Source organism: Neofelis nebulosa, chromosome 4, assembly GCF_028018385.1.
Source record: "Neofelis nebulosa isolate mNeoNeb1 chromosome 4, mNeoNeb1.pri, whole genome shotgun sequence".
NCBI lineage: Eukaryota > Metazoa > Chordata > Mammalia > Carnivora > Felidae > Neofelis > Neofelis nebulosa.
In genome coordinates this window covers 133,567,224-133,590,640 of record NC_080785.1, presented here as the reverse complement: position 1 = coordinate 133,590,640, position 23,417 = coordinate 133,567,224, and the positions used below count along the sequence as shown (strand labels likewise).

The following is a 23,417-nucleotide window of genomic DNA, read 5'->3' as shown; positions in this document are numbered from 1 at the left end:
TTGATGCTTGGTACTTTATTCACCAGGCTCCGCACAGCTTAGGAGAGTGTGGGGTGCATGCAGTCCAGCTCCCACTGTGGGGAGTGTGAGGATTTTCATCTGCTGAGACACCTGGGAATGAGCGTCCCCATGTGAAGCCTGACACTTTTGTGTCCTTCACACCAGAGTCCTTGAAAATTAGGAGAATTGCTCAAACAGAAACCTAGGGCACTCTGTTCATCTGTACTCTAACACCTGTATAGTCATTAAATTTGGGCTGAAGTTTCTGCTTATTTAGAGAAAAGGATGGTTAAATCAGGAAATACTTCAAATTATGAGATCTGACTGCAAGGATTGCTCTGCTACTCTGAGTAACCTTTTAGGCTTTTTACTGGGTTTCTGTTCCATGTTTTGCCTCATTATAGAAGGCAATACTGGTCTTCTTTTCCTCAGGCTCTTCCTCTGCAGTTCTTTCAGTTCTAAAAAGTCTTTTCCACCCCAGGATTTCACCCAATGACCTCCTGTTTATCTTTCCAGCCTTAGCTTGAATGTTGATTCCTCAAAGCAGGTGAGCACCTCATCACAGCAGCTGGATCTCACCCCCAGACCATACGCTCCATGAGTGCCTGCCTTGTCACCATTGCACTGCCATTACTTAGTGCTTGGCTCATAGTAGATACTCAATAAACCAGACAAATGAGTCGATGGCAGTGCAAAAGCTATCCATGATACCAGGAAAGCCCTCACTCATTTAAACAAATGGAGTGTCATTTATTTTTTTTAATGTTTATTAGTTTATTTTTGAGAGAGACAGAGAGAGATAGCACAAGCAGGGAAGGGGCAGAGAGAGAGGGAGAGAGGGAGAATCTCTAGCAGGCTCCATGCTCAGTGTGGAGCTCAATGCAGGGCTCAATCCCACGACCCTGGGATCATGACCTGAGTTGAAATCGAGAGTCAGACACTTAGCCGACTGAGCCACGCAGGAGCCCCAAATGGAGTGTCATTTCAAAGAAAGCTTAGAATTAACTGAAAGCCAAGAATAATAAGGCTTGGAACCTACTTTGGAGTAGAAGTGTTTTCCCAGGAAGAAGTGGGGAGAAACATGAGCCTGGTACTGGATCAGGGCAATTCTCAGACGAAAAACAACACTGGGATAAAATGGTTGGGACCTAGAAAGGTGATCAGGTGGCTTCAGTGTGAGATATTGCTACTACCGGCAGAGGACACTGTGTGCTAAGAAGGTGACATGTTGAACCATCTCGATTTTAATTTGACCTGATTCAAAGAGGTCTTGACATTAGCAGTGGGATTATCCAAGATATATTTGTCCTCCTAAGTGGCTTATTCTCTAAAGCCCCTTTCAAGAGTGCTTTGAGACGTTCTCAAACTAGTTCTGTTTCTATTACTTCAAGTTATGCTAGGAGCAGGTTAAGAAGACCTGAACTCATTTGCCTTGTGGATTTGCTCTCTGTTTCTATTTCTGCAACAGAATACTTAAGTCTGTTAACTGATTAACTACAAGAGTGCTGGGAATGTCAACAGTTACTGGCATTCTTTTTGAATGTCATTTTCTATACATGCCACTACATAGTTTCAGAGATGATAAAGAATTGAAATGAGTAATTTCAGATATTCGGTTTAGAAATCAATACAATGTGGGGCACCTGGGTGGCTCAGTAGGTTGAGCATCCGACTTCGGCCCAGGTCATGATCTCACGGCATGTGAGTTTAAGCCCCGCGTCGGGCTCTGTGCTGACAGCTGGGAGCCTGGAGTCTGCTTCTGATTCTGTGTCACCCTCTCTCTCTGCCCCTCACTAGCTCATGCTCGCACTCTATCTTGCTCTCTGTCAAAAATAAATAAACTTAAAAAAAAAAGATTAAAAAAGAAATAAATACAATGCAAACATATTTACATGATAAAACACAGCTACCATAAATATTGGAGTTTGAGTTGGAGAAGAACTTTCAAAGGCCCACAATCATTGAAATATGGTTGTGTGGAAAGGAGGGCATCCAGATTAATTCATTTCCCTTCCAAAACAGTGAAAATGTATGCAGACTGACCCTCTTCAACTATTCCATTCAAGTAAACTACATGGCAAAGGGGAGGGAATGTGTACCTTCAGAGGCCAGGGGCAGAACCCAAAGCAATTTTAGCAATGGGAAATTGAATTCCCTGATTTTATCTTAAAGATTCATGTAGATTTTGTAATCTTCTTCATGTAGATTTTGTAATCTTTTCCATAATAGATCTTTGATTTTCCTTCCAAAAATGCACTTAGTAAAACTGATGGTAGGGGAAAATGCAACATGTTTATTTTGGGTTTCCCATAATCCCTTAGGGCACCTCTTAATACCCTGATGAAGACAATGCATTACCCTAGTGTGAGAAGCCAGAGTTAGACATTAGGGGATATAATCCTTGTATTTTATACAAACTTCAGAAAAGCTTTTAGTTTAGTTGAAGTTTTTCCATCAACAAATGATTAAATATGGTAATCGATGTATAGACAATTCTTCTGGAATCTCAGAGATTCCTATCATGGCACATAACACACTATAGTGAATTTCTCATTTCTTACGCCTCTTCAACTGCTGTGGTCATAGGGCAATTACCCGACATCCACTGTACCCAAAATAAATAGCTTAAGCTAATTCTGGTAATCCCCTTCTCCTTCCTACGTGATTGGTTTAGGAAACAGCATGTGATATAGTCCTGGCCATTAAGACCCAGTTTAATGGGAGAAGTTTCCTGGGGGAGCTTTTAGGAAACTTTTCCTAGAACTGGCACAGCTACCTTACCACCAGTTTGACGATGAAGCCAGACACACACGCCATTTAAGCAAGACAACTACCGACAAGGGAAACTGGAGTCTTCAAGCATTGTATGGGATGCTCACTACTGTGAGATAATACTGTTTCCTTGCTAATGAAGCCAATTTAACGTGTGACTTCTCTTTTACTCTAGGAAGTCTTTAACAATATACGTTACATTAGACTGGAACTTTGTGGAGGGCAAGATGTATGACTTATTATCTTTGCACTCTAGAGTCTAACACAGCATCCTAATTAATATATGCAGGACGAAAATGAACCAATTATCAAACTTACGATGTACAAAGTAAATTTCCCAGCTGACTCTAGGCCTTCAAGACATCTAAGATCCAAATGAGCAACCCAGATTACAAACACTGTGACATGAAGGGAGGTGGGGTTGTTGGTATTAGGAGATAGTACTACAACTGACCTCAACATATTATTGATAATATATATGAAAAACAGTAATCAAAAGGAAAAAGGAACCTGAGATGCTAGCATGGAGACAGCTGGCTAAAGAAGGGGTAAGGAAGATCCAGAGTGATTAATTTGGTTTAAAGAAAGCACAACCTTGGAATGTCTGGATTATAGCACAATTCATTCAAATACAGAAGGCAGGAGAGGAACAGTGCTCATTTACTTGTGGGAGCATCCAGGAGGACAGATCAGTAGCAGCTGGATGTGGAAATAATACTGATGTCCCTACATTGGTGACACCCAAAGATTAGGTAAGATCCCTAGTACTTCATTAGTACAAACTGTCTGGATCTCAGAGGTACTTTGAAGGTTAGCATGGATTTAGGGGGCTCAAATGGACCTACAGATAGTCCTTGGAAAAGGAAGATCTACTCCTTTCTGATATTCCTCAGAAAAGAAGCTACGTGTCAGGCATTGATTTAGAGAGTTGCACACACATCAACCCATTCTAATGTCCTCAGAAACTCTTAAGTATTATCACCATCCCCCTTTCAAACCTGGACAGATTCTTCCATCAACCAAGAATTCATTGAGTGGTAAATACAACAAGGAATGCCATGTAGTGTCGCATTCTCCAAGAGAATCTTTTCTAGGAAAGTGAAGCATTTAGTGATGGGTGAAGAAGGAAGGAGGGAACCCTTCCTCATCAGGTAAGTGGAGAAGCAGGCCGCATTCTTGCCATTACTGCTTACCCCTGAGACTATGGAATATCAGGTGCTATTCAAGTACAGTCACAGGATTCTTCACAGGGAGGAAAAACAGGTTGGACAGGTTTTGAAGTGTGGAAACCTTCAATATGCCTCGAATGCAATCAGCTTGAAAATAAAAGAGGCTTAAGGACATGGTAGAATTTTACAAATTCAAGGTACTCTAGTTATGAAATATAGTATAGTTCTCTCTCTATTCCACACCTGTGTGTGTGCATGCAAATGCATGCACACACACACACACACACACACACACACTGGTCTCTCTTTGCACATTTTAATTCTACTTAAAATCAGAGACCAGTCTTTTCCTAAGGATATTTTCTCCTGGGTTCTCTTAAAGAAAAGTCAAAAAGAAAATCTGTGAAAATCTCCCTGAGATTTCTGTTCAATAATAGAACTCTGAAAAACTAAAAAGTTATAGGTTTTCTTTTTTTTTTTTTTTTTTTTTTTTTAAATTTTTTTTTTTCAACATTTTTTATTTATTTTTTTGGGACAGAGAGAGACAGAGCATGAACAGGGGAGGGTCAGAGAGAGAGGGAGACACAGAATCGGAAACAGGCTCCAGGCTCCGAGCCATCGGCCCAGAGCCTGACGCGGGGCTCGAACTCACGGACCGCGAGATCGTGACCTGGCTGAAGTCGGACGCTTAACCGACTGCGCCACCCAGGCGCCCCAAAAGTTATAGGTTTTCTAACCTAATCATATTCATCATATCATTTTCATTAATACTAAGTATGAAAAAAGTGTGACTCTACATTTAAACTTGTTTATTAAAGTTAGAAATATCAGAAGTAACTTGAGTTACAATGCATTGATTTCTTGGGGCGTGTGGGTGGCTCAGTCGGTTAACTGTCTGACTTTGGCTCAGAGCATGATCTCATGGTTCATAAGTTGGAGGCCTGCATCGGGCTCTGAAGCCTGAAGGCTGCTTTGGATTCTGTCTCCGTCTCTGTCCCTGTCTTTGTCTCTGTCTCTCTCTTTCTCTGCCCCTCCCCCACTCATGCGTGCACACGTGCTCTCTCTCTCAAATAAATAATAAACATTAAAACATTTTTAAAAATGTATTGATTTGTTATATATAAAGCACTCATTAAGCCTTTGATCCTCACCACGATCTATGAAATAGATTTTATTAATATCTCAGTTTTACAGATAGTGAAACTGAGGCATAGAGCAGTGAAGATAGTGACAGGTTAGATTCAGAGACTGAAGACAGACATTGGGGTACCCAGAGACCAACAGTAAAGGTAGAATAGTGAGTTTAGCACTTGGTACTGAGTGGAGTTGGGCACAACCACAGTGGGTCAAGAAAGATTAGAAGTCAAGTTCACATGAGCACTTGGGAATGGGGATACCAAGAAAGGAGGACAAGGCATGGAGAAAGGTGAGTTGGTTGGTTCAGAACTCAAAACTCCATAGGAATGGATAAAGGATGCAAGAGGTCTTGTTATATCCATGTATATCAGCAGGGACCAGTGCTATCTCAGTGGTGGCACATTAACAGGCAGCCAAAGAAAGCTTGCTGAAGCAGACAGGAATGAAAGGGGTTAGAAACGTAGTCTAGCAGCCTAGGAGAGAAATGTGGGGTGCCAGCTACACAGAGATTGCAATGTCTTTATTTGACAAAACTTTTTGCTTCCGAATGTTAGAAACATAAATTTAACTAATTTAAGCAAAACAGGAACTGTACTGGTACTGTCTGGATGTCTGGGGTACCCTAATGTCTACCTGTCTCCAGTTGCTGAATCTGACCTGTGGCTCTCTTAACTTCCCCAAATAGGGGGACAGGAAGGGTCAAATGGGCCTTGAGGACGCCAAGAACTATTTCTTTCTTCTTGCCTTTGACACCACTTCCTTTGTATGGTCCGTTCATTCTCTAAGGTGTGCTATCTCAACAGGGTATAAAAAAAACCACAATGAAAGCTCCAGGTGAATGTCCTTCCAACCTACTAATGAGCCAGCTCTTCCCTGCCAGCCCCAGTAGGTTAAATCATGGGATACCATGTTGATCAACTATCATAAGACCTGTGGCTGGGGTAGAGGGGGTGGTGGTGTGCATAGTGATTGGCTCAGCCAATCAGGAAGCAGGAGTCATTCCAGGGTCCAGGAGGGTGGGGTAGCATGACTGGCAGCCCCCTACAGGACAATTGGTCAGAGTGTGGAAAGATCATTTCCTTCAGTGAAGGAAGTTCCTGTTACCAGAAGAAGGAGGCAAATGGACGCTGGGCAGCAGAAACAGCTCATGTTCCCTCTTGCCTTTGAGGAAAACCAACATCCAAAGCTAAGGCAGAACCACTGCTAAACCATAGTGTGCTTTTTTTTGGAACACACGATAGTGTCTGGCTTACTCTGATACCATTATTTTCTAGTCTTTTCTTCATTTGTGCCAGAAATTAAATAATCCAAGGTGACATGTTTTCTGGTCAGCAGAAAGGGCCTTCTAATTTCATGGCAGCCCATCCAACTGAAATTTAAATTTAACTTGGCATCTCCTAGTGAAACAGTATGCACAATATTAATAGTAAAGGTATTTATATTTATGTGGTTTCAAATAACATTCTTTTGCATTTTCAATGATTTGGTTTTAGGACATCTTGGGTATAATACTTAATAAATCCTTTTTTAAAAATTTTGTTTAATGTTTATTCATTTTTGAGAGACAGAGAGAGACAGAGTGCAAGCAGGAGTGGGGCAGAGACAGAGAGGGAGACACAGAATCAAAGCAGGCTCCAGCCTCCAAGTTGTCAGCACAGAGCCCGACACGGGGCTTGAACCCATGGACTGTGAGATCATGACCTGAGTCGAAGTCAGACGCTCAACTGACTGAGCCACCCAGGTGTCCCAATAAATTCTTCCATCTGTTCCAGGAATGGATGTGTTGCTTTTTATTTTATTTTTTCCCCCACAGAATATCAGTAACACCACATTCTTAATTTTATTGGGATCCCATAAATCTAAAAGCTTAAAATGTTATTAAAAAGGCCCTCACCACCACCATCTGGGAGGGCACTTTCCTTTCCATAAGTCCCACATAAAAAGACACAAGGTGCCAAATGCTAAAACCTCTTGCCAAAGTTGGCTTAAGGTTTCTAAATGGTCAAAGGCATGTTCACCCTCTCACTCATTTAAAACTTACAAAGCTCCAGTTTCGATGAACAAAGGCCCTTGGAAAAACCTGCACTGGATTCCAGCCGACACGCCACAGAGGTGCCTACAACTTTGCTGCAAAGACGCCAATGGTGCCAAGCTCAAACCAAAGCATCTCAGTGTCTGGATCCTTCCAGTCAATGGTTATCACTTCTACAGGCTCAGATGCTCTCCAGCAAGGAAGGAGCATCTTTCTCCTGCCAACTTCCCCTTTAAATAGGCTTGCCTCATTTCCTTTGTAAAATATGCACTTTCCTTCCTGTCCTCTTCTCCAACTTCTGGAGGAAAAAAGAAGCAAGAAACTGCTAAGTGATAACACCTCGTCATTTGCAATTTACCTATCACCTCCTCCTAGTAAGCCATTTCAGTTTGTTTTGTGGCAGCAAATATGGCCTGTGGGGTACATCCCCACAGTTGTCAATGGATAGGGCCTAGAAATAGGGAGTGGCAACAAAAGTGTCATTCACTTTTTTTTTTTTTTTTTTTTTTTGAGATTGGATTGAGCATGAGATTGCGTTTTTCCTTTCCAAACATCAGGCATTTGATTTTTTTTTTTTTTCCTGTTGGAGCCCAGGCCATGTGAGTTTTTTATTCTTGGTATTGTGAGGGGAAAGAGAGTTAGGGAAGGTTGGGCACGACTCTCTATGGAGCTTAATGACCTAGATCAGGGGCAGCATATTTTTTTTTTTTTTTGTAAAGGGCCAGATAGTAAGTATTTTAGCTTTTGTGGGACAAATGGGTCTCAGTTGTGACTACTCAACTCTGCCTTCATAGTGGAAAAGTGCCAGACACAACACAGACTCCAATGGGCATGGCTGCATGCCAACAAAACTTCATTTACAGAAACAGGTCACAGCCTGCTGACCCCTGATCAAGATTATGGGTAGGAGAGAAGGCACAGACGAAACGGGGAGGTGAAATCAGGAGGAAATCTGTGTCTGAAAAGGAATTCAGGAGCAAACCTGAACAGTTCCCCTTGAAGTCATGGAGAACTCTGCATTTCTGACACATGAAACATGCCTTTCAATTAATAGTAATGCAAACATGCCCTCCTCCCACCCCCACGTGCAAACAAAAACCCCTCCCTCTGTTGTGCAAGAGCCAAAAGCCCTCAAAGGCACCACCTTGTAATCTGAGGTTCCGAGTGGTGAGCAAGACACTTCCTCCAGAAGGCCCTTGTTGGAAATTAAACCTGTCTCCGTGGAACACTTAATAAAACAACCCACCAGCCTTGGGGAACATATTAGCTAATAGATGGCAGGGGTGTGGTGGAGGCCGACTTGGGGCATACACATTTTGAATGGAAAGTGCTGTAAAATAAGGAAATGAAATCCGAGAGGAGTCAGGGCTCGCCGCACGGGATGGACAGGGTAGGTGTGGGTAGGGCAGTAGACAACACCAGCAACCCTGAGATGGAGGCCATCATGATGTGGAGACACCACATGGGTTTTGGCAGAGGGTCAGGGCCACTTTCAGGGTGAAGGTAGCTGTAGATGGGGAGAATTTCACATAGGGAGGTAAAGATTGGAGCGCTTGCTCCCAAATTCAAGCTGAGGACAATGCTCAGAGTGTGTTCCTGCAGAAAAAGAGGGAGGTAAGAAGCGCAGGTTTGAAGTCGGATTCTACTCAAGCTGGGGTAAAATCCCAGCTCTGCTCTGTCTGCTCTAAGGCCTTGGAGGAATTATGTTACCCCTTTAAGGCTCTGCTTTGTCGTCTGTAAAACAGAGAAAGCACCTCCTTCCCAATGTTGTTAATGAGGAACATATATACGGCATCTATAGTGACAGTCTCTGGCCCCTAGTGAATTTTCAATAAAGCAGTGTCTATTTCTCCACCACTCAAACTGTCTTAGCAGGACATTGACTGTCACTTGGTTCATCACTTCTTTGCAAATAAGATGCCACAAAAGGAAAAAGGTGTAGGTTACTAGCAACTTCTGGCTTAGTCATTACCCAGGAGCTAGATGCCTGAACTTCTCTCCTTAAGGTGGACAGGCAAATCTACTGGGCTGTGGAGAGATTTTGGAAAAAAATTCGTAAAACGGGAAACCAATAAACCAGGGAGATTCTTAGGCAGGGCTCCATTTCCCTGCGTCTACCACAGAAATGTTACGATCACCAGGGAGGAGGGGTATTAGTGTGTTATCCATTGGTCTCAATAAGGCAGGAGACTTCTGCCAGGGGGTTGGCCCGATGGTGGAGTGGTGACTAGCATCCATTTTTCTTCTTGGTGTGATAATTCCAATTTTATACATTATTCACCCTCACACAACCCATGTGTTGACCCCAATTCACCCTCAGGGGCAAACCTAACTGGCATAAACTGATTAGTAGGGGAGTGGACTGCGGACATAGCTCATTAGAGTCTCTGGAATACTGCTTAGAATTCTGAGATAAAGTTGCCCTCAATTCTCAGTACATGGAAGGAGCACACGTGAGGACTAAACTGCCACAGCCAGTCTTGGCCACTGTAAAGGAAGAAAATGTGACAATGATGCCCACACGTGGAGAGGGCAGCACAGGGAGAATTCAAGGAACTGCGTCAGGCTCTTGATCAAACCTCACCTGAAATTAGAACTCCTTGGATTTCTCAGTTACATGAGCCAATAAACACCCCTTATTGTTTAAGACAGTTCAAACTGGGGTTTCTGTTGCTCAAAAGGGTTCTCACTCCAGGACCCCCAGGCCCTCCTGCAATGCCAGCAAAACTCCACCCTTTCCTCAAATGTACCCCATTTCCTGATAACAAATGCAGTTTCCTAGTACACAGAGCAGACCCTGGCTTGCTGCCCTCAGGCTGTTCAGTAAAAGGACAAAGGGATAAAGTGGAACGTTGACAGCTTCCCACCTTCCTCTCTGAGCCCAGTTAGTGCTCCTGACTGTTCCTCTCAGTCCCAACATCCTTTTTGGAATGATCTGCCATCAGCCAAGCCTGACCAACATCAGGGTTCAAGCTGATATCAGCTCTGAAATGCCCATAAATCTGAGCATTCTACTGGTATTCCTGTGCAAAGGAGTGAGAAGTGTGAGGGTGTGGGTGAAGTGTGCACACGTGTGTGCGAGTGAGTTCATGTGGGAGCATATACGGTGTGTGTACAAGTGTTTCTGGAAGAGTACTCCCCCTCAGGGTGAACTGTCAAAACGATGTCTTCTGAAGACGGGAAGTAGATATAACCCAGGACGGGACACTGAGAAGGAAAATGGCATGATGATTTACCCAGAGGCCACAGCAGTGACTTTTATTTATTTTTTAATGTTTATTTATTTATTTTGAGAGACAGAGACAGAGACAGAGACAGAATCCCAAGCAGGCTCCGTGCCATCAGCGCAGGGCCTAATGCAGGGCTTGAACTCATGAACCGGGAGATCACGACCTGAGCAGAAAATGAGTTGGACACTTAACTGACTGAGCTACCCAGGTGCCCCCATGGCAGTGTCTTTTAATAAGAGTCGATAAGCTAACAGCTGTGGAAGAAAGAAAAAAAACAATGGTAGTTTTATTGTGATAGAAAACGCTACAATCTAATGTTTGGAAATCTGTACCTGGGCTAATGGAATGGGGGCTGCAGATCCTAGAGGGTCAGCCCCGTGCAACTCATGAGTCCGGAGGGCCATGGTTTCCTGCGTCAAAAGAGATGGCATGCTCCTTTGAAAGCAGGCACAGCCCTTCGGCCCCAAATGTTGACAAGTGTTAACAATGGCCCCAGGATGCCAGAACTCTGCATGTTCAACAGAGCGCACCAGACAAGTTATCTAGGTTTCTACACAGACCCTCCCAATTTTATGTTTGGTATGTATGTATGTATATGTGTATTTATGTTTTAATTTTATTGATTTGAGAGAGACAGACAGTGTGAGTGGGGGAGGGGCAGAGAGAGGGAGAGAATCCCAAGCAGGCTCCGAGCTGTGCACGCAGAGTACAAGCCACGAAATCATGACCTGAGCTGAAACCAAGAGTCAGATGCTTAACCGACTAAGCCACCCAGGTACCCTTCTGCATGGTATTTCAATGGTAAATCACCATTGTACCACCTATGCCTGTGTGTTCAGTTGCGTCTTTAGACTCCAAGAGATTTAACTTATGACTCCTTTAAATTCTTGTTACATATATGACTCAACTCACAAAAAGGACAATTGGCTGTTCCACCTCAGTCTGAAGTGAGGTATGCTTAGGTGATTATAAATACGCCTGACCAACACCATACAGACTTAGGATAGGGAGGGAGGGGCTGACAGCACTGAATTTCTGAATTCTATTTTTCATCCCACAGGATATGAATCATGCAGGGCTCCGTCCCTCAACGGGGTAAATATCTTTGTCACAAGCATGAGGAATTAGAAACTGTTCTGTCTCATTGACTTCATAAAAACATTTGCCTGAACAAAGTCTCCAGTTCCAAAGCTGACTTTCCACTCCTTTCTAGGGGAAATTTGAAGAAGTCCATCACAACTAAAGTAGTGAGTAATTTATAACATCCTGAACAACCACCTGGGGATATGGCTATAATACAATTCACACTGAAATTCCAGTTAATGACAGACTAGCTTCAAGTCCTAGTTTCAACATACTTTCTGTAAAGTGGAAGATTTCCAAGGATCATGCTTTTGAACAATCATCTATATCAAATCCAAACAAATCCCTGACTAAGTGATTTTTAAATTTGTCTTTAAGTCGAGTTGCAGAAACAAGTGGCTGATTGCTCAGAAATAAAGCAGGAATATTCTCCACTTGCTGATCTAGCTAGAAATCTCACTTCTCTCTAGATGACAATAATAATGGTTAACATTTATTGCGTGCTTACTACGTGCCAAGCACTACTTTGGGCACTTTTCATCTGTTAACTTATTCATGTGCTCAACAACTCTGCGAAGTGAGTACTTTTATTATTAACTCCATTTTTTTCAGAGGAGATGCAGGAGGGTTAAGAAAATGATGTAAGGTTTTTCAGCCAGTGACTGATGGAGCCATGTTTCAAAACCCAGGCTTAACTGCCTCACTGGGTTGAAATGCAGATTCAAAATATCTTTTGAATTATAACAAAAAGAAGATAAACTGAGGCCACTGATGTCATAGGAAAAGGACACCCAGAAGAGCTTGTCTTTGGAGTTAGACTATATGTAGATTGTCCAGCTTTCAGAAAGCTGATTTTATTTTGAATTTCTTTCTTTCTTTCTTTCTTTCTTTCTTTCTTTCTTTCTTTCTTTCTTTCCTTTCTTTCTTTCTTTCTTTCTTTCTTTCTTTCTTTCTTTCTTTCTTTCTTTCTTTCTCTTTCTTTCTTTCTTTCTTTCTTTCTTTCTTTCTTTCTTTCTTTCTTTCTTTCTTTCTTTTTCTTTCTTTCTTCCTTCCTTCCTTCCTTCCTTCCTTCCTTCCTTCCTTCCTTCCTTTCTTCCTCTTTCTTTCTTTCTCTCCCTCTCTCTCTCCCTCTCCCTCTCCTTTTCCTTCTCCTTCTTTGGATAACTCAAAAAGTTGGGGGCGCACAGGAGAGTGAACATGGGTAGATGTGGGAGGGGAAGAGATGAGGGTGGGTGGCCTGAAGAAAGCAAGAGAAGAGAGCCCCTTGTTGAACATTCTTCCCTGCTGAAGCTGAAGGGAAACCCACATGGCCGAGTTTCAGTCTAAAGCACAAAAGGCTGTAATGTGAGCTTATCAGGCATTCCTACCTTCCCAACCATGAATTTACTCAAGGTATCTGAGGTTTAGAACTTGAAATGAGTCTTTCCAATCATCCACGTTGTACTGCAGGAAAGCATGATTTTGTATCAAATGCTCCACTTGGGACCTCGCACAGAAGGGGCTGGGATGAGAGCCCTGGAGCGAGGGGGGACTGGGGTGCTGGCGGGGTTGGAGGGAAGCCAGAATATACTTGAGTGAATGCCAATAACAAACTCCATATTCTTCCCAGACCTTCCAAGTTCAGTGGGAAACTTCATACATTCTGGGCACTAAAACTTTCTCTGGGGTTCTCTATAGTACAGGTGAGTCTCAGAGTTAACCTGTCTCCTCTCTGGATCGACTACAGTAGCATACTCATATCTCTATTACAGTAATTCCCATCATCTATGATAATGGTTCATTACATTCTTAACACCTAGCTCAGTCCCTGGCATATAATGGGCACAAGAGTCAAGTTTGTTGAGTGACTGGTTAAAGATACCCAACTAGATCAACATACGAAACTGGTCAATAATATCAATAAAAACAACAGCTAGTATATTTATGGGGCACTAATGAGCCAAGCACTTACATGTACAATAATTTCATTTAATTTCCCAACTACTCTGTAATGGAGACATTACCCTGATTATCTCCATTTAACAGTAAATGAAACTGAGGCACAGAGAAGCAAAGTGACATACTCAAGATCACTCAGCTAGCCTGGACTCAGCCAGGAGGTACTACCTGGATTTGACCTGTGGCAGTCTGACGTTAGAATCAGATCTTTCGGCATCACCTCAGACCTTCCCTCACCTACTGTCGGCCTGAAGGCAGTTAGCATCTCATGTGCTCCCACCGACTCTTCTCAGATATTTTCCCACCATCCCGCCCTCTCAAAACTCACCTGCACACAGTCACAAATCACCATAACCCCACTTCATATCCAGGCTTCCCCAAATGTCATCCAATCCTAACAGCAGCTTTAAGGCAGAGACAAATATGTAAGATGCTTGGAATATCAAGATTTCCCCTCGTCTTCTCTTTCACTAGCTTTCGCATTTGATTTGATTGCCTCAGTAATCTCCAGGGAACGTGATGAATTCACCATGCATCCCAAAGATGGGCAGCATTTTGAGATGCAGCAGAATGAAGATAATAAAACCCTGCATCTCATATGCTGTGAATTGCAGAGGAAAAGAACAACAAGAAGAAAACAGTGCCGACTCTTCTCAGTTATTTCTCAGGGATGTAAAGGAAACAAAGAGCAGAAAAATTTGTTTGCTTGATTTCTCCTAAGTGTTTCTACCAAGGCCATTCTCCTTCCTTGGGGACTTGAAACCTTCTGGAACTTCTTGACTCTGCCTATATGGTTGGGATTTTCATTACACCGGATTTGTTTCTTTTCAATAAGGTTGACATTGGCCTGCGGAAGAGGCATACATATGGAATAGTTTCAACTGTTTCTCATGACATGTATGCTCCTACACCTACAGGGAGACAAGAAATTATCCCACAGCAATATTTCATTCACATAGAGAGGGAATCCAAAGGAGAAAAGTGGTTACAGGGAATAGATGCATATCTGAATAGAACAGGACCTCGTCTTGTATAAAATACACAATACTCTCCTCAAAAGACCTCAGTCAGGAAGAAATAATACACTGCTTTAACAACAGAGAGATAAACACTAGAATAAAGCTGCCCATGGGGCAGACGAGAAGCAAAAACCATTCTACACTTGAAGCATGCCCCACCGCCCCCCCCCAACGAATTTACAGTATGTGGCTGAGAATTTATCTTAGAAAATAAATGGTTCTGCTTTTGAGCAAGGAAAAAAAAATGCTTCCCTTTTAATTAGAAGATGTTACTTCAATGAAAGTTTGGTGGTCCATGGGCAGAAAAAGTCAATGGTAATCTTAGATCTCCAACAGGGTTGAATCAATAGACACTGTTTGTTGCTGCAGGTTAACACTGCCATTAAATTGGTTTGACGTGTAGCACGTCTCAAGGGCCTGCGTTTCAATACCATCACAAGTATTCACCTGAGGCAGAGGGTGTGCCCAGGAAGTAGACCCAACTGGCTTTCTGCAGGCAGCTGTTTTGTCCTCCAAGGATTCGCACGGGGACCTCTCTTTCTAATCTTCCCTACTACTGAGGCTGAGATCCACAGCTCCCAGCTTGTTGAGGCCTTGACCACTGCCCAGGGAGAAGAAATGAATATTAGACATGTGTATTTTGTGAACAGGCAATGATACGAGTGACTCACTCAAGTGGACATAGAGAAAGCCCTATAATAGCTTCTTGAGGCTGGGCCACTGCTTCCAAAGGGAAGTACGGTCACATGATGTGGTAGATTGGGGAACAGATTTATGCCCCCAGTTTTCATTTTAACTGTATGTGCTTGGTCTTCCTTCAAGAGTCTTCTGTGTGTGCATGGTCAGACTCTGCCCATCTCTTCAGTCCCACCTTGCTCCCCTTCCCCACTTCCCAATCAGTCTTCAAACATGCCATGCATTCTGGCCACATGGCCATCGTACGTTGTTGCCTCCATTTGGAACCTTGGTCTCTTCCCCTTCTCCTGGGTGATTCCCACTTACTTTCAGCTTCCAACTTAAAAGTCACATCCAGGAGAAAATCATCCATGATTCTCCCAGACTAGGCAAGATGCTTATGCTGAATAACCTCCTCGAAATGTGTTTCTTTTCTTCGGGCTTACTGAAGTCTGCAATTACACATGTATTCAAGGGATTATTTAATTTATGTCATTTCCATGGGGCTGTGGTTTTTGAGAAGAGGAAACACTGTGAATTTTTGGTCTCTATTGTATCTCCATCCCTCATGGTGCATTGCAGGGACTCCAGAAATGTTTGCTGAATGAAGAAACACTCAAGGTATCTGGTTGACATATTAAAGACCAGATAAAAGATGGTAGTACCTGTGGAATTAATCAGCTACCCAAGGAGAAAATTATACTCCCTCGCTGAATAAAGTAATAAAGAAAGATCAGAAAGCTAGGAAGATTCAATATGAAAAGTTTTAGATCGGGGGACCGCTTTTTGCTTTGACCACCAAGTAGCACCAAGTAGCTTGAGGCTGAATTTGTGGTATGCCCTTAATAACTGACACTGTTTAGCAGGTGGTCCTGAGTAACCCATTTATTTTCTTTCTTTCTCTCTTTTTTAAAGTACGCCTGCTTTCTTTTTTATCTTTTTTAACTTTAGGTTTGTTTATTTTGAGAGAGAGAGAGAGAGAGAGAGAGAGAGCAAGTGGGGGAGAGTCAGAGAGAGAGGGAGACACAGAATTCCAAGCAGGCTCTGCACTGTCAGTGGGGCTGATCTTGGGGCTCGATCTCACAAACTGTGAAACCATGACCTGAGCCAAAATCAAGAGTCAGACGCTTAACTGAATGAGCCACCCAGGCACCTCTGAGTAACCCATTTCTAAAGCACCCCAAAAGATACAAAACAGGTGCTCTAAGGACCTTGATGGGAAACAATATTACTTTAAAAGTTAGGTTAAAATCTGGCTAAATTGTCTATAGGCTCCAACGCCTCAAATGCAAACCTGACTCTTAGTCAGTATGGCCTAAGTTCATTATGTTCATTTCCTGTGGCCGTGGTAACAAATTACCACAGAATGGGGGTGCCTGGGTGGCTCAGTCGGTTAAGCATCTGACTTCGGCTCAGGTCATAATCTCGCAGTTTGTGAGTTTGAGCCCCGTGTCGGGCTCTGTGCTGACAGCTCGGAGCCTGGAGGCTGCTTCGGATTCTGTGTCTCCTCCTTTCTCTGCCCCTCCCCTGCTCATGCTCTGTCTCTCTCTGTCTCTCAATAATAAATAAACATTAAAATAATAAAAAAAAAATTACCACAGAATGAGCAGCTTAACACATCAACCTTTTCTTCTCTTAAGGTCCAGGAAGTCAGAAGTTCAAATTCAGTTTCTCTCAGCTGAAATCAAGCATCAGCAGGGCCACACTCCCTGCAGAGACTCTAGGATAGAATCCATTCTGGCATCTTCCAGCTCCTGGTGCCTGCCAGCATGTCTTGACTTGTGGCCACGTCACTCTAACCTCCACCTCTGTCTTCACATTGCTTTCTCTTCTGTGTGTCTCTTTCACTTCCTGCTGCCTCTCTTTTGTAACGACACCTGTGAAGGCATGGAGAGCCCACCCAGATAATCTAGGATAATCCCCCCAGCTCAAGAACCTTAATCACATCTGCCAAGTCTTTGCCATATAAGGTTACATTCACAGATTCTAGGGATGAAGACCTGGTATCTTTAGGGGGCACTATTGAGCCTACTGAAGCCATCTGTTTCAACCCTAAAATACACGCACACATACATTATAACTAATTTACTGAAAATCTACATGTATGCAGAACAACTTTACTCATCACTATATCTTACTGCTCTCAACTGGGTTTAGATCATTTGGTGGGAGGTAAACGTGGTGTGGTAGCTACAATTCTATCATGGCTCCCATGATTTGCACACCCTGGCATTACGGCCTATGTAATCTCCTTCCCTTAAATGTAGCTAGGACCTTTAAACTTGCTTTCAGCTGAGAGAATTTGGAGAAGATGACGGGCTGTCACTCCCTTGATTAGGTTACCTTAGGTACCAAAGGTGATGGGCTGTCACTCCCGTTATTATTCCATCTTATTAGCAAATTGGAAGGAAAAATGATTTTCTGCTGTCTTTGAAGAAACACACTGCCATCTTGGTGATGGCGGCACATGACAAAGAACTGCAGATGTCCTCCAGGAGCTGAGTTCTGCCAACACTTAGTGATTTTGGAAGAGACCCTGAATTTCACACAAGATCACAGTCCCGGCCAAGACCTTAAATATCAACCTGGGTAGCGGACACAGTGAAGCTGTGCCCACACTCCTCAGCCACAGAAACTGTGAGGTAAGAAGTATGTGTTGTTTCAGCCACCAGCTTTGTGGTAATTTGTCATGTAGAGACAGAAAACTAATACGCTTGATTGCAAGTGTTTACTATCTCTATCTGAGGTAGAGAATGGATAATCACAGACAACTCAAATGAAAAGAGTCAACCATCCCAAATGTCCAGAGAGCAAAGTACCCTGGGGGAAAAATGCATGCTGCAAACCAGAGGGCCTTCCGAGCCAGCAAATGGGATTCACAGTAATTGGAAATACACTGGGAGATGGACTGGGGGGAAATTTAGAAAGGGCAGAGTTTAAGCAGAACTCTTGTAGTTAGAGATAGAACTCCAACTCCAACCAAAGCAGACATGAATAAATAAATCCAGTAATGGTGAACGTGGGGGAGTTTATTGGCTCACACATCTGGAAAGACCAAAGGTATCTGCCTTCAGGCACTGAAGCTCTGGGCCATGTCCCTCTCGGTCTCCCAGTTCTGTTTCCTCAGTGTTGATCTCCCTCTGGCTTCTCAGTGGAGCCAGAGGTGGCCACTAGCAGGACCAAACTTACACACAGCTAGTTTAGCAACTCCTGTGGGAAGAGATTCTGTTTCCTAATAATTCCAACATGAGTCATTCAGTTCTTCTTCTCTGGCTCTGACTGGCCAGACCTGAGTCACATGTCCGAACTTCACACCAGAAAAGACTGAGGGAGCAGCCAGCCTTCCTTGAGCCTAAAGGCCAGTTGGGTGGGGTTCTCTTATGAGAAGAAGAAGGATTAGATACTGGGCAGTCAAGAACCACAGATGCCCATTCTCCCATAAGCAACATGGCAGATGCATCCAAATGCCAGCTCCACATTGGAAAAAGGTGGGAAGAGGGCTTTTTAAGTCAGGAATCAAGTAGTAAACGGAAATTTCCACGCAGAGTGCATAGAGCAGAACTTGGAGAATAAGCTGTGGGAAGAAATGCTTGGGGCTAAAATGAGTCAAGGTAGTTTATCTGCTGAGTTTACAAATTTTTTTGTTTTTACATTTATTTATTTTTTGAGAGACAGAGAGAGACAGAGCACAAGTTGGGGAGGAGCAGAGAGGGAAGGAGACACAGAATCCAAAGCAGGCTCCAGGCTCCAAGCTGTCAGCACAGAGCCCGACGGGGGGTTCGAACTCACAAACTGTGAGATCATGACCTGAGATGAAGTCGGACGCTTAACCGACGGAGCCACCCAGCCGCCCCAATCTGCTGAGCTGATAAACAAGGTGACCCTAGGGAGGGATATCCGAAGGCATGTGGCCTGATGAACCCAGCGGATCCCTCTCTAGAGAAAGAATGTAAAATCTATGGAAAGTGACATGGTAAAAATGAATGCTCCCATCCTTTCCATCTATGGAGCAATCATTATGTCACAGGTGTCATGCTTTCTACCTTACATTCATTATCAGATTTATTCCTCACCCACAGCCCTATGAAGTAGGTACTTTGACATTTGAGGAAATTTAGGCCCAGGAGGTTAAGGGATTTTCCCCGAACGTCAGGGACCTGGTAACTGGCAAAGCAGGTAAGTATGTTCAAATCCAGGTAAGTATGTTCCCAAAGTCACTAAGCTAAACCGCTTCTTTCTGAATTAGTCCTGACCTGAACAGGACAAGAGAATAGAGAAATACCCAATAAAATTTAACTCTCACATTGTGAAAGACTATTTCAAACCTTTTTTTGTGCAACTAAGTATTTTGGCCCAAGAATTAATTGACTAGGACTTCAGAGGTAAGTCAAAAGCCCTTTGGAAAAAGAAAGGTGGATCCAAAACAGCAAAGGAACTGCAGAGAAACAAGGGAGGATAAGAGGCAACAATGGGTTCTCAGATGCACCCTCACCGACAACTTTGGAAATGTCAAAGGTAAACAATGAGACAGGAAGTTAGAGAGGAAAACGGCCAGGGAAAGTTCAGCCCTATAATCCTTCCACGCCCTCACTGCCCATTGTGACTCTCACTGAGTCAGCCCAGATGGGAGGAAAGCAGAGACCTCACTCACCCAATGTCCAACCTCTCCATGGCCTGGAACTAGTGGAGGATGAAGCTTGTGAGTGCAGTTCAGACACACCCACGGTACCCCCTGTCCCACTGCACATCCATACCCAGAAATTTCAATCAGAGCCCCGGAGTACAGACAGCACTGCCCAGGGGCCTGGGTTCTGAGGTGAGTCCAACCATTAATTACCAAATGACTTTGGGTAAGGCACTTACTATCTCTGGGCTGTAGTTTCCCATATGAAAACTTGGGGGTTGAATCAGATGAGCAATTACACATTCATATGCCAAGAGAGACCAAGAAGGTAATGATAATGATGTAGCAGGCTAAGTATAAGACAACAGGGAGCAGTGGGGACTGGAGATCCCACGTCCTGTCCAGAAAGGGCATCCCTGGTGTCTCCAGATACATCAATTTCCCCTAAGAAGTCAGAATTGAGGCCTTTATATAAAATCCCCTAATCTTTAAGTGTTGGCAACAAATCCAAACTCCTTAAAAACCCTATTCAAGGCAAACTTCAGGTAATTTTGCTGGCCAGTTTGTGATACTGAATCTGAATACAACCTGTTTATAAGGTGCATGTGGTTATTTCAGCTTAATTAAAACTGAACCAAAATTAAAAATTCCGTTTCCCAGTCATACCAGCCACATTTAAAATGCTCAACAGCCATGTGCGTTAGTAGCTAGCATATTGGATAACACAGACATAGATCATGCCCAACCATGCAGAAAATTCTCTTGCATTGTCTGGGTCTAAATGATCTCTAAGACAACTTTCAGCTAGGCAAACTCCAACTAAAGACAAAATAAAATGAATTGTACTTTCTGAATTGACAGGAAACAAAGATCCTGGAATTTCAGTGCATAATTCTAACACAAAAAGATTGGTGTCATCATTTTTTCTTCTCCTTGATGAATTTCCATCACTTACATTTAAATCAGTTTCAACAGATTTGTTAACAGGAACGGCCTGATAGTTTCTAGTTTGCTTCAACATGTCAGGTAAATCCTTGAATCATTTCATTAACAGTGATTTGAAATCTAACCTTGTCTGAAAAGGAGGACATGGGACGGAGGAAGGGAAAACCCTCTTTTCTGTTGCCTAAAATTTACTCCTCCTCTACTAGATAAAGTTTTATTGCCACACAGAGCTTTTAGCTGCCTGTGGAAGACCCTACGTTGTGACCACTAGCACTGTTTTATTTATTTATTTTTTTAAGTTTATTTATTTTTGAGACAGAGAGACAGAGCATGAATGGGGGAGGGTCAGAGAGAGAGAGGGAGACACACAATCGGAAACAGGCTCCGGGCTCTGAGCTGTCAGCACAGAGCCCGACGCGGGGCTCGAACTCACAGACCGCGAGATCATGGCCTGAGCCGAAGTCTGCCGCTCAACCGACTGAGCCACCCAGGCGCCCCCCCCACTAGCACTGTTTTAGATCACTGGTCATTAAACTTTTCTGTAAAGAACCAGACAGGAAATCTTTTCAGCCTTGGGGACCGCACAGTTTCTGTGGCAGATGTATACCACTGGCTCATTACATGAAAGCAGTCATTGACAGTGCATACACAAATGGGTGTGGGCTATGTTCCAATACAACGTCACCTCTGGACACCAACATTTAAATTTCATATAATTTTCAAGGGCCAAGAAATGGTCTTCCCTAGTAAAAGAGAAAAAAACCCTTCTTAGCTTGGGACCATACCAAAACAGCATGCGGGATGTGGCCCACAAGCTGGAGTCTGCTCACCCCTAACCAAGTTTTGGAGGCTCTGTGATGGAGAGATGGGTGGGCTTCGAGCCAGGGAGGGTTGCCCTCTGGCACAGGCATATGATTCACTGGGCATTTATCCAATGTACGTTCTATACTTAGTTGATGCTGTTCGGGAATGGAGGAACAGACCACATAGGTTCTTTTTTGTTCTTTTTCTTATGAATAGAATCGATTTTCCTTCTTCATGCATTCCACATTCGCAAATTTGTCTACTTGCTAAAATTTACTCGCCACCCCAAGATCAAACTTGTGCTGCATTTGCAGTCATTCTCAGACATGTACAGAGGGGCAAAAAATGTGAGTCACCCTCGGAGCGAGGCCTTAGCTAAGGTCAAACAAGATGACACCCTGCCTTCTTGTTTCAGTGCACAGACCGTAAACCAGTGTCCTTTACATGGTCTTTTTTAGCACCGTGTTTTTTGCACTTTTGGGCTTTTTGTTGGTGACTTTGCTGTTTCAAAAAAAAATTTTTTTTAACGTTTATTTATTTTTGAGACAGAGAGAGATAGAGCATGAACGGGGGAGGGTCAGAAAGAGAGGGAGACACAGAATCTGAAACAGGCTCCAGGCTCTGAGCTGTCAGCACAGAGCCCGACACGGGGCTCGAACCCACGAACTGTGAGATCGTGACCTGAGCTGAAGTCAGACGCTTAGCCTACTGAGCCACCCAGGTGCCCCATGACTTTGCTGTTTTAAATGGTCCCAAAGCATAGCCTTGAAATGCTGGTGAGAGTTCCTAAGCATAAGAAAACTGCGATGTGCCTTATTCAGAAAATGGGTGTATTGGATAAGTTTCATTCAGGCATAAGCTCCAGTTCTGTTGGCTATGAGTTCAATGTTAATGGAGCCACAATATACAGTAAATAAAGTGTCTTCAAACAGAAACACACATAAAACAAGGTTATGTATTGATTGGTTGATGAGGATGTTGTGACCAGAGATTCATCAGAGTCTAACCCTATATTTCCCCTAGGAGCTGGTTCAGCATTTGCTAATTTGGTACTCAAGGCAACTTTCTACAACCTAACTACCACAAAAAATAAGAACTGGCTGTCTATATTTTTACTGACGTTAAAAAGAAGTTGCTGTGGTGATCTCCCATTCTTTCTCCTTATAAATTGCCTTTAAGGCTTAGTGAAGAAGGTTGAAACTATTATTTTAATGTTTGTTTGTTTGCTTGTTTGTTTATTTTTGAGAGAGAGAGAGAGAGAATGCACAGGGGTGGAGGGTGGGGGCAGGGGGACAAGACACAGAGAGAGGGAGACACAGAATCCGAAGCAGGTTCCAGGCACTCAGTTGTCAGCGCAGAGCCTGATGTGGGGTTCGAACCCACCAACTGTGACATCATGACATGAGCTGAAGTCGGATGTTAACCGGCCAAGCCACTCAGGTGTCCCAGTTTTAACTACTTCAAATGAAGTTTTTGGGTTATTTCATGATTTTAGGTGTCCATGATTCCCTAGTTTCTGGTTCTCCAGATAAATGGGCTGTTGCCTGGGTATATGTCATAGAAACCTATTTTCAATAAATTCTTCACTTGTAGATGATTTGAAAGCTCACAAACTATGCTCCTAGTGGTAAAACACCCCAAGACTAAAATCCCAGCAGGATTCTGTTAAGAGATTTGGCAGGTGAACGTTTTGCCATGTTGTAAATATCCAACACAGTTTTAGAGATTATCTGAATGATACTAAATATCAATCATAATTAACAACCTAAACCTAAGTATTCATTGTTAAGTCAACCAGGGTTTTATAGGAGACCTGGAGCCTTTATTATGGGTATGATTTTCATTTGCAAATGTTGCAAAAAATGCACTGGCTTTGTCCTCTGGAAACACATCATGTGAGGTGAGCCAGCAGGGGAAGTTATTTGGAAAAGGAAGAGGATGTTGGGAGTTGATACATCTGAGAGGTGAGGTGCAGGCAGAGCCAAAAAA

General features: G+C 43.2%; 1 protein-coding gene and 1 long non-coding RNA gene across 8 annotated transcripts in view; one reads left to right on the top strand and one right to left on the bottom strand.

The window, feature by feature from the left end:
- FRMD4B (FERM domain containing 4B) overlaps window positions 1-23,417 on the bottom strand; it is a 323,079-nt gene that overhangs the window by 181,550 nt on the left and 118,112 nt on the right. The gene's annotated exons all lie outside the window — the stretch shown is intronic.
- Window positions 19,665-23,417, top strand: part of LOC131511040 (uncharacterized) — a 67,854-nt gene continuing 64,101 nt past the window's right edge. Inside the window, exon 1 of the long non-coding RNA XR_009261316.1 lies at window positions 19,665-19,871. This is a non-coding gene — a long non-coding RNA (uncharacterized LOC131511040). The remainder of the gene's footprint in view (window positions 19,872-23,417) is intronic.